This window comes from Myotis daubentonii, chromosome 21 (genome assembly GCF_963259705.1).
Source record: "Myotis daubentonii chromosome 21, mMyoDau2.1, whole genome shotgun sequence".
NCBI lineage: Eukaryota > Metazoa > Chordata > Mammalia > Chiroptera > Vespertilionidae > Myotis > Myotis daubentonii.
In genome coordinates, this window is record NC_081860.1 from 11,279,700 (window position 1) to 11,289,062 (window position 9,363).

Genomic DNA, 9,363 nt, shown 5'->3' on the forward strand with positions numbered 1-9,363 from the left:
CCTGAAGGCCTCGGTTCTCATTCAGATCCTCACCGACCTGCTCTGGGCTGGCATGAATCATGCACCTTCTCCTCTCTGGGTCTTGATCCCCTTCGAGCTCTCTTAAATGAGAGTCATCACAGCTCCTGATGGCCGTGGACATCTGTGGCCTGGGAATGGCCATGTTGTACCCCAGAGGCCCAGAGTTTAGGGGCTGAAAAGGGGCTGCCTCCCAGGCCAGACATGGCAGACCTGCCCAGTCCCAACTTTCTCCTTGCTCTTGCCCTTCAAGGCAAGTCACTTGGCCCTAGCAGGTTTGGCTCAGTGGATAGAGCATCGGCCTGGGGACTGAAGGGTCCCGGGGTTCGATTCCGGTCAAAGGCACATGCCCGGGTTGCGGGCTCCATCCCCACCCAGTAGGGGGCGTGCAGGAGGCAGCCGATCAATGGTTCTCTCTCATCATTGATGTTTCTCTCTCTCTCTTCCTCTCTGACATCAATAGAAAAAAAAAAAAACGGCAATGACCGGGAGACAGGCACTCCCCAGAAAAGCAACCCTATGTAGGAGAGGTGGCTTCTTTTTTGGGTGTGTGTGTGTCTTAAAAACATGTAACCTCAAAGGTAACCAAATATCCAAATCGCGATGGCCAGCACCGCACACCCCGAATTCACCTATTCATGAGCCTCACAAAAAAGCTTCTTTGGGATACACTGTAAGGCCATTGAGAGGGAGAAAAGTCACCTCTCACAGGCCCAGGCTAGCCCGCAGGGCCCGCCCTCCCCGCACACACACACTCACACACACACACACACACACACACACACACACACACACACTCTCAGCTGCTTACAAGGAGGCTCTGAGTTTTTAAAAGTAAACTCCACCGTTTCCGTTCTTGCCCTGGATTCAACTTTTGAAGAAAGGAAGCGTTTTACCGTTCCCTACACATTCCTCCCCCCCCCCCCCCTCGCTGGCCCTCCCCTTGCTCCACCTCTCCCAAAGCCCCTTCTCTACAATCTCCACCCAGCTTCGACCATGCCCAGGGGTCCAGACCCCCTCGCAGGGATGGGGGTGTCCTGTGGGGTCCAGGTCTGGGGGATGGAGAGCAACCACCCCCAGGGGAGATGCCACTGAGATAGCATTCAGTGAAACTCCCAGCAGCGCCCAGAGCATGGCCAAGGATAGCCCGTGAGCCTGTCCCCTCCACGCCTCCTCCTTCTTCCCTGCTTCTGTGTCCTCTCCCTCCAGCTCCCCTTTCACTCCCACCCGCAGCTTCCACCCCTCACTGCCTTCCCTCCCAGTCCCAGTGTTGGGACTGTGCCTGCCACCTGGACCCCGGAGACAGGAATTTCTCAGAGACAAACATCACCGGCATCAAGGTCTTTTAAACTTTCTTGACCACAGTGAGAAATACATTATACAAATATCAAGTCTGCATATATCTGTGTAGAGTATATACCTATCCTATATAATAAAACCCTAATATGCAAATTGACCAAACGGCTGAACGACCGGTCGCTTTGACACGCACTGACCAGCAGGGGGAGCGCTGATCAGCCAGAAGCCGGGCTCATGGCTGGTGAGCGCAGCAGCGGTGGCGGGAGCCTCTCCTGCCTCTGCTGCAGGCGGGCGGTAAGTCCCGGACTGTGAGAGGGATGTCTGACTGCCGGCGGACAGACATCCCCCAAGGGGTCCCGGACTGCAAGAGAGCACAGGCTGGGCTGAGGGACAACCCCCCTCCCAGTGCACGAATGTCGTGCACCGGGCCTCTAGTATATTATAAACACACATACATTCACATAGGACTGTAAAATATATAACAAAAATAAGAGTTTCCAGCCCTAGCCAGTTTGGCTCAGTGGACAGAATGTTAGCCTGCAGACCAAAGGGTCCCAGGTTCGATCCCGGTCAAGGGCACGTACCTTGGTTGCAGGCTCCTCCCCAACTGGGGCCCTGGTCGGGGCTCGAGCAGGAGGCAACCAATTGATGTGTTTCCCTCACATCGATGTTTCCCTCTGTCTTTCCTTCTCTCTTTCCCGCTCTCTGAAGGATCAATGGAAAAATATCCTCGTGAGGATTAACAAACAAACAAACAAAAAAGAGTTTCCAGAAACAATATTTATCCTTATATGGGTAGCACTATGAGATTATGCTCTCCTGTGTTGTAAACCCCCACTAAATTGGTTTCACAACCTACAATGGGACAAATCTGGTGTTAGAAGTTACTGGGGGAGCCCTAACCGGTTTGGCTCAGTGGATAGAGTGTCAGCCTGCGGACTGAATGGTCCCAGGTTCGATTCCGGTCAAGGGCATGTACCTTGGTTGCGGGCACATGCCCAATGAGGGTTGTGCAGGAGGCAGCTGATCGATGTTTCTCTCTCATTGATGTTTCTAACTCTCTATCCCTTTCCCTTCCTCTTTGTAAAAAATCAATATATTTTTTTTAAAAAGAAGTTACTGGGGGAGCAGAGATGGTCTAAAACACCCCCCCCCCCAATCAGGGCCCTGCGGGCTTCCCCTGACGCAGCTGTGGTCATACTAGTGCCCAACAAGAAGGGCCCTGGAAGGGACCAGGTCCTAGCAGGCATCATTAAAAAAAATCCACACCAACAGTTAGGACACACAGTCTTTTAATGGGAGAATATTCAAAATTGGCACTATCCTGAATTTACGGTTTGTAACCGCTAGGAGAGGAACCGTTAGAAGACAGGAATTAAGATTTGTGGTTCCTGCTGAGTGCCGGACAAGGCACCCACATTATGTCTTTCAATCCTCCGTTTTCCTTCCCCCCCTTTTTTTAAAAAAAATATTTTTATTGATTTCAGAGAGGAAGGGAGAGGGAGGGAGAGATAGAAACATCAATGATGAGAGAGAATCATTGACCAGCTGCCTCCTGCACACCCCCTACTGGGGATCGAGCCCGCAACCCAGGCCTATGCCCTTGACCAGAATCAAACCCGCGACCCTTTAGTCCGCAGGCCGACCCTCCACCCACTGAGCCAAGCCGGCCAGGGCTCCTCCCCTTTTTAGAGAAGGGGAAACTGAGTCAGATGTAGCTAGGTAACATCATCAAAGTCATGTAGCAGGTAAGTGGCCCAGCTGGGATTCTAACCTGAAGCTGACCTGCCTGGGTCAGCTCCTCTCCCCCAATCCAGGGAGGCGAGTTCTCTCTTGGAGCCCCCTCTCTGACTGGGCAGTTGGACCGGCTGTTCTGGGCATGTGAGGACAGAGATCACCCCATTTTAGCATGCAGGGGTGTGGGCTGCCTGGGACGGTGTGTGTGTGTGTGTGTGTGTGTGTGTGTGTGTGTGTGTGAGAGAGAGAGAGAGAGAGAGAGAGAGAGAGAGAGAGAGAGAGAGACATAGTGAGCAGGGGCAAAATAGGGGGTCAGGTGTGGCTCACACCAAATAGTTTGGATCTCACCGCTCAAGCACACAGAGATTGCCACCAAATAAGTAATAATATTTCCATCACTCCCCACCCGAATCTTAAATCCTCACCTAAGGATACTTTTTTCATTAATTTTTAGAGAGTGGGAGAGAGGGAAAGACAGAGAGAAATAACAACTTGAGAGAAACACATCGATTAGTTGCCTCCTTGCACGTGCCCCAACCCAGGGCCCTGGGCCAGGGAGGAGCCTGCAAGTGAGGTACGTGCCCTTGACCGGAATGGAACCCGGGACCCTTTGGGTCAGCAGGCTGTCGCTCTATCCGCTGAGCCAAACCGGCCAGAGCCATCCCCCAATTCTTTACTCCTGTATTGACCAGAGGGCTTTTAAATACTAAAGAGTCCCAATGTAAGTATGACTTTCATTGAAAATTCTAGGAAAAGAAAATCTTTTAAATAATCATAAATATCAAACAATTATTGAGCACTATGTTAAGTGTTTTGCGTGGGGTCATGTCACAGCTACTGTGGGCCAGCACCGTGCAAGGCCTGGCTCCTAGGTGGCGCTCAGTAGATACGGGAGAATGAATGAACCTACCAGTGTCCCTCTAGAAGAGCGGTTCTCAACCTGTGGGTCGCGACCCCTTTGGGGGGTCGAATGACCCTTTCACAGGGGTCGCCTAAGACCATCGGAAAACACATAGATAATTACATACTGTTTTTGTGATGAATCACTATGCTTTCATTATGTTCAATTTGTAACGACGAAATTGGGGGTCACCACAACATGAGGAACTGTATTAAAGGGTCGCGGCATTAGGAAGGTTGAGAACCACCGCTCGAGAAGCTGCCTATAAAACCATCTCATTTAAACACAACTCAATGCAACTGGAGGAATCCCCACATTTCTCTGAGAGATATTTTCTTCCTTTTGATCATCCCTTCATCCGACACTTTTTAAACTTGAGAGATCTTTTGATCCGTAATTTTTTTCTTTCAGGTTAGAAACATTGTCCCCCATCTCACTCCACTACTCCCGTTCCAGCAAGCGTTTGAGCTTCCTCCCTCATTGCCCTTCCATTCGTGGGCAGTCTCTTCCCCGGCTCAGTGATTCACAGGCCAACACGCCTATAGGGGCGTTCACGGGGCTTCCCAAACCCCTCACCCAGGGGCACAGGCAGCCCGATTGTTCCTTCTCCTTGGCAACCTAGAGAGCAAGGAAAGGAGAGAAGGATTCCAGCCCAGACTGCTGCACTCTCAAATCAGGACTGCCCCTAAGCCACGGGGCGACTGTCACCCAGTCATCGCACATTTCTGGGTTCACTTTCCCTCATCAGGAGACAGATGGGTGCGTTTCCAAGGTCCCGGATCCCTCACACTGTGGGACACCCACCCCCCGCAGCGTCCAGGACCAGAAACCCCACCCTCAACCAATTCAGCTTTGCACTTCCCTTCTTTCCCCCCTGCCAGCCACCCCAACAGGACTGGAATTTACCCATCCACCCAAATTCGGGGACCTGGGAGGAAACGCTAGAAGGATCCCATCAGAATCCCGCTCACGAGGGCGAGGAGGAGAACGATGGAAAAGTTTGGGTTGCATCCTACCTCCCAACAGGAGACAAGCCCACCGCCAGTTTGCTGTGGCCTAGAATGGGGGTGGCGTTGACATTGACCGCCACCCACCCGGCGCCAAAGTTAGCCCAGGGTCCCTGCTCCGCCAGAGATGGAAACACTGCCTTGGGCCCTGTGTTCTCATCTCCCCTCCTCTTCCTGCCGAAATGCACCTTCTTGGGGGCAGCTTTGGCCACTCACAGGTTCGGCCAATTCCTCCCCGCTTTCCAGGTGCCCTGTGGCTCCCGGATTAGGCGAAGTGGCCAAGGAAGTGGGGCAGAAGGGTTCTAGCCGCCTCTCTTAGGCACCTGCTGTATACCTGACCCACCACCCCGGCCCCCTCGTGCATCCCCCAGCCACGTGCGGGGGAGCCCTCTCCCCACCTACGGCGCACGCGCAGGGTCAGGGGCGAAGCCACGTGCCAGGGAGACCCCCTTCCCACTGACGGCGCACGCGCAGGGTCGGGGGCGAAGCCACGTGCCAGGGAGCCCCCTCCCCACTGAGGGTGCGCACGCAGGGTCGGGGCAAAGCCACGCAGCGCCCGCAAGTAACCGCGAGAGTTGACCCCGCGCTTCCCAGTCCGCGAAGCCGGCTCCGCCAGCGATGGCTCCTCTCAGACCCGGGACTAAACACCCGGGACTTGGCGCCCAAGCTCCGTGTTCACGCTCTCTGAACTCTGGGGGCCCGGGGACCAGCGCCCCTCCTCGCGCGCCCCTCCGCCCCACTCGCGCCGAGTCTGCACCCGCCGGAAAGTTTGCTCGACGCCGCAGCGGTGAGGTGGCCGCCCCCGCGCCCCCGGTCCCTGCGGGGAGACTGAGGCAGCGCCGCCGCGAGCGCGGAGCGGCGTCCCGGGCGAGCCCCTCTCCGAGGGCCGGAGACCGTTACCTTGAAGAGTTGGGCTTCCTTCTGCGAGAACTTGGGTCCCGTACACCTGGCGCCGCAGCGGGGCTCCTGGGCCCGGAGGCCCGGGCTCGGGCTCGCGGGGCGGCGCGGCGGGGAGACGCTCTGCGCGGGCGCCGCGCTCCGGCTCCTGCCCGCGTCCTGCCCGCAGGTCCCTCAGGCGGCGGCGCGGCGGCGGCTGGCGGCGGAGTCCCGGTCGGCCGAGGGAAGAAGGGACACGGAAAGGTGCCCGGAGTCCCGTGGCCCCGCGTCAGAAGCTGCCGGCGAGGTGCGGAGAGAGACTGGAGCGGCGCGCGCGTCCTCCGCTCTGCGAGCCCGTCAGGAGCGGCGGGGAGGTAGGTAGGTGGGCGGGCGGGCGGGCATGGCGCGCCGCGACACATATACCCGGGGCGGGAGGGCGGGGAGGGGGCGCGCGCCCGGGGAAACCCCACCCCCGGGGACCCGGCGGGGGAGGGGCGGGCGGAGGCGGCTGGCGCGCGCTGGACCCCGGCTCCGGGCAGGCGGGCGCGTCGCTGGGGAAGCCGCCGGGCGCGCAGGGCGCGGGAGGAGCGCTCCCGCCGCGGCGCCGAGCCGCAGCTCCCGGCCCGCAGGAGGCAGGCGGCGCGGGAAGGGCCGAGGGCCGGTGTCTGCAATGCGGTCGGGCAGCTCCGCAGTCGGAGGGACCCGGGAGGGCTGCACCCGCACCGCTGCCCCGGCGGCCGGCCGGGGTTCCCGGGCGTCCCGCGCGCGGTCTGCCGGCTGCAGCCGGGCAGACGCGGGCCCCTACTCGCGGGCCCCGGTTTGCAGGGACCCCGCTGAAAGTTTGGGAGATGGGGGGCGCCGCCTGGCAGCGGAGAGCGGCGAGAGGAGGAGGTTAGGCGGCCGCGGGAGGTGTCCCGGGGTGGGAACCTCAGGGCTTCAGCCCCCGGGAGAGACCAAGGACACCTCCAAGGAAGCAGGGATTCTCCAGTACAAGGGGAGCTCCGGAGACCACCCTCCTAATTTTGTTTCCGGGCAAAAGAAGAAAAGAACCAACAGCTTTTGAGCGCCTTCTGTGAGCTGGTTGCTTCATGTACATGAATATCTCACTTACTTTTCCCAAAGAGCTCAATGAGGTCAATATATTATAACTAGAGGCCCGATGCATGAAATTCGTGCAAGAGTAAGCCTTCCTTCCCCCGGCTGCTGGCACCGGCTTCCCTATGGCTGCCTGCAAGCACCTGAGATAGGCTTCCCTCGCAGCCCCGGCTTCGTCCGGAAGGTCGTCTGGAAGGACGTCCGGTCTAGTTAGCATATTATGCTTTTATTGTTATAGATTGTTATAGATGCCCCCTCTTCCAAGATGTGGGAACTGAAGCTCAGAGAGTGATGGTGTTACTTACTCAAGGGGGGGGGGGGGGCGATTTCCAAACCCAAGGTCATGCTCTCTGTGCACCGCAGGCTGCTGGCTGAGCCGCAGCACTTTTGGGGGGACCCAGGCCGGCTGGTGGTTTTCAGGGTCCCTGTGGAGGAAGCTGGTGGTGCCCAAGATTTAGTGGCCTTGTTCAGTGTGGTAGAAACTGCTTGACCCCCTCATTGGGTGAGAAACGATGAAGGACAAGAATTGCGTTCTCTGTGGGCTGTGCACTACAGAGAGAATACACCAAGTTTTTCCTTGATGAAAAGGATCTGCAGTGCCTCAGTTTCCCCACGGTGACTTCTCTGGAATTGTGTGGATATTTTACTGGCCAGCTCTGCTAGGGGGCAGGACTCACCCTGGCTCAGTACCCCCCCTCCCCCCAACCGCACCCACCTTCCCTGCACAGGGCAGTGAGGCCTGGGGAGGGCATGGTGCCTACTTCACCTGCCAGGCCCTGGAACTGTGGCTCAGGTGTTCCATTGGTTGGCAGTTCTTGGCTCCACCCCTTTCCTACCTGAGTCTGTTGTTTCTCCTGTCAGGTCTCAAACTTGCAGTGCTGACATGATCAAGCTATAATAATAAAAGCACAGTATGCTAATTAGACCGGGCGTCCTTCCGGACGACCTTCGGATGAAGCCGGGGCTGCGAGGGCTGAGCCCCTTGCACAAATTTTATGCATTGGGCCTCTAGTAGTGACTAAAAGTCCCTTTGGAGGAAACAAGAGTCTTCCCTCTCAGACAAAGAAATGGGAGGAAATCTTATTAGTTCCTGATCCCAATGCTTTGCCCAGGGGAAATGTTCATTCTAGAAAAATAGAATCCTTAACATCCCAACAGGAGGGGTCATGGATTCTCATGCTAGTATGTGCCTGATGCTCTACATGAGAGCAAACCATGGCGTCTGTAAAATGGGATCATATCTGACATACATCCCAGGACATGGGGGATTAGTGAAGGACATTTTTAAAAATTTATTTTTATTTTTTTTAAATATACTTTATCGTTTTTTTACAGAGAGGAAGGGAGAAGGGTAGAGAGCCAGAAACATTGATGAGAGAGAAACATCAATCAGCCGCCTCCTGCACACCCCCTTCTGGGGATGTGCCCACAACCAAGGTACATGCCCTTGACCGGAATCGAACCTGGGACCTTTCAGTCCGCAGGCGGACACTCCATCCACTGAGCCAAACCGGTCAGGGCTAGTGAAGGACATTTAATTCAAGGACAAGAGATTAGTTAGGTAATTGATCTTTGTAATGAAGGGGATGAATGTTTATCGACCACCCATCTAATTTTGTAATGGGGCTAAGAAATACATAACGGGCACCTGTTCTGTGCCAGACACTGCTTGATGCCATTTCCTAGCAGGTGGGTTTTATTCCCATTACACACACTAAGAAAGTGAGTCTGGGAGGCCTCCCAGGTAGTGGTTGAGTGCAGCCAGGTAGACATGACTCCACACCACCTGCCCTTACAGAAAACCCAGGATGAGTGAAAAGTGTTTGGACACTTCAAAGACCAAGTTCAGAGAATCAGTGCGGCACACCCCATCTCCTGAGGAGGTTCCTTGCAAATCGGGTGTGGCGGCCTCAACTGCAGATCCAGGCAGAACACCTGGGAACCCCATCCAGCCGTGGCGGTGGGCCCACTGGGGCAGCTGTGCGGGTGCAGCCCTCCCAGGGCCCTCCGACCGGGTAACATTCTTGGGTGGCACCTGGATGCCACCCTATTCAATGCAGGCAGGAGTCTTGTTTCTTATGTGGAATTTCTTTTTCTTTTAAAAAAATATATTTCTTTATTGATTTCAGAGAGGAAGGGAGAGGGAGAGATAGAAACATCAATGATGAGAGAGAATCATTGATCAGCTGCCTCCTGCACGCCCCCCACTGGGGATGGAGCTCACAACCCTGGCATGTGCCCTTGGCCAGAATTGAACCTGAGACCTTTCAGTCCGCAGGCCGACGCTCTATCCACTGAGCCAAACCGGCTAGGGCCTTATGTGGAATTTCTGATGCTGGCCATCCCTCCTCTGCTCAAAGATTTTACAGTTGCCTAATGCCTTTTCCAAGCTGCCTGACTCGATTTGCTTTCATGGGTAACTTCTAACCT

General features: G+C 55.8%; 1 protein-coding gene across 1 annotated transcript in view; it reads right to left on the bottom strand.

Annotated features, from left to right (window-relative positions):
- The window catches only part of ACAN (aggrecan), a 61,799-nt gene extending 55,582 nt beyond the window's left edge, over window positions 1-6,217 (bottom strand). Inside the window, exon 1 of the mRNA XM_059678377.1 lies at window positions 5,863-6,217. The gene's annotated coding sequence lies outside the window, so the exon portion shown is untranslated. The remainder of the gene's footprint in view (window positions 1-5,862) is intronic.
- Window positions 6,218-9,363: the final 3,146 nt, after the last annotated feature.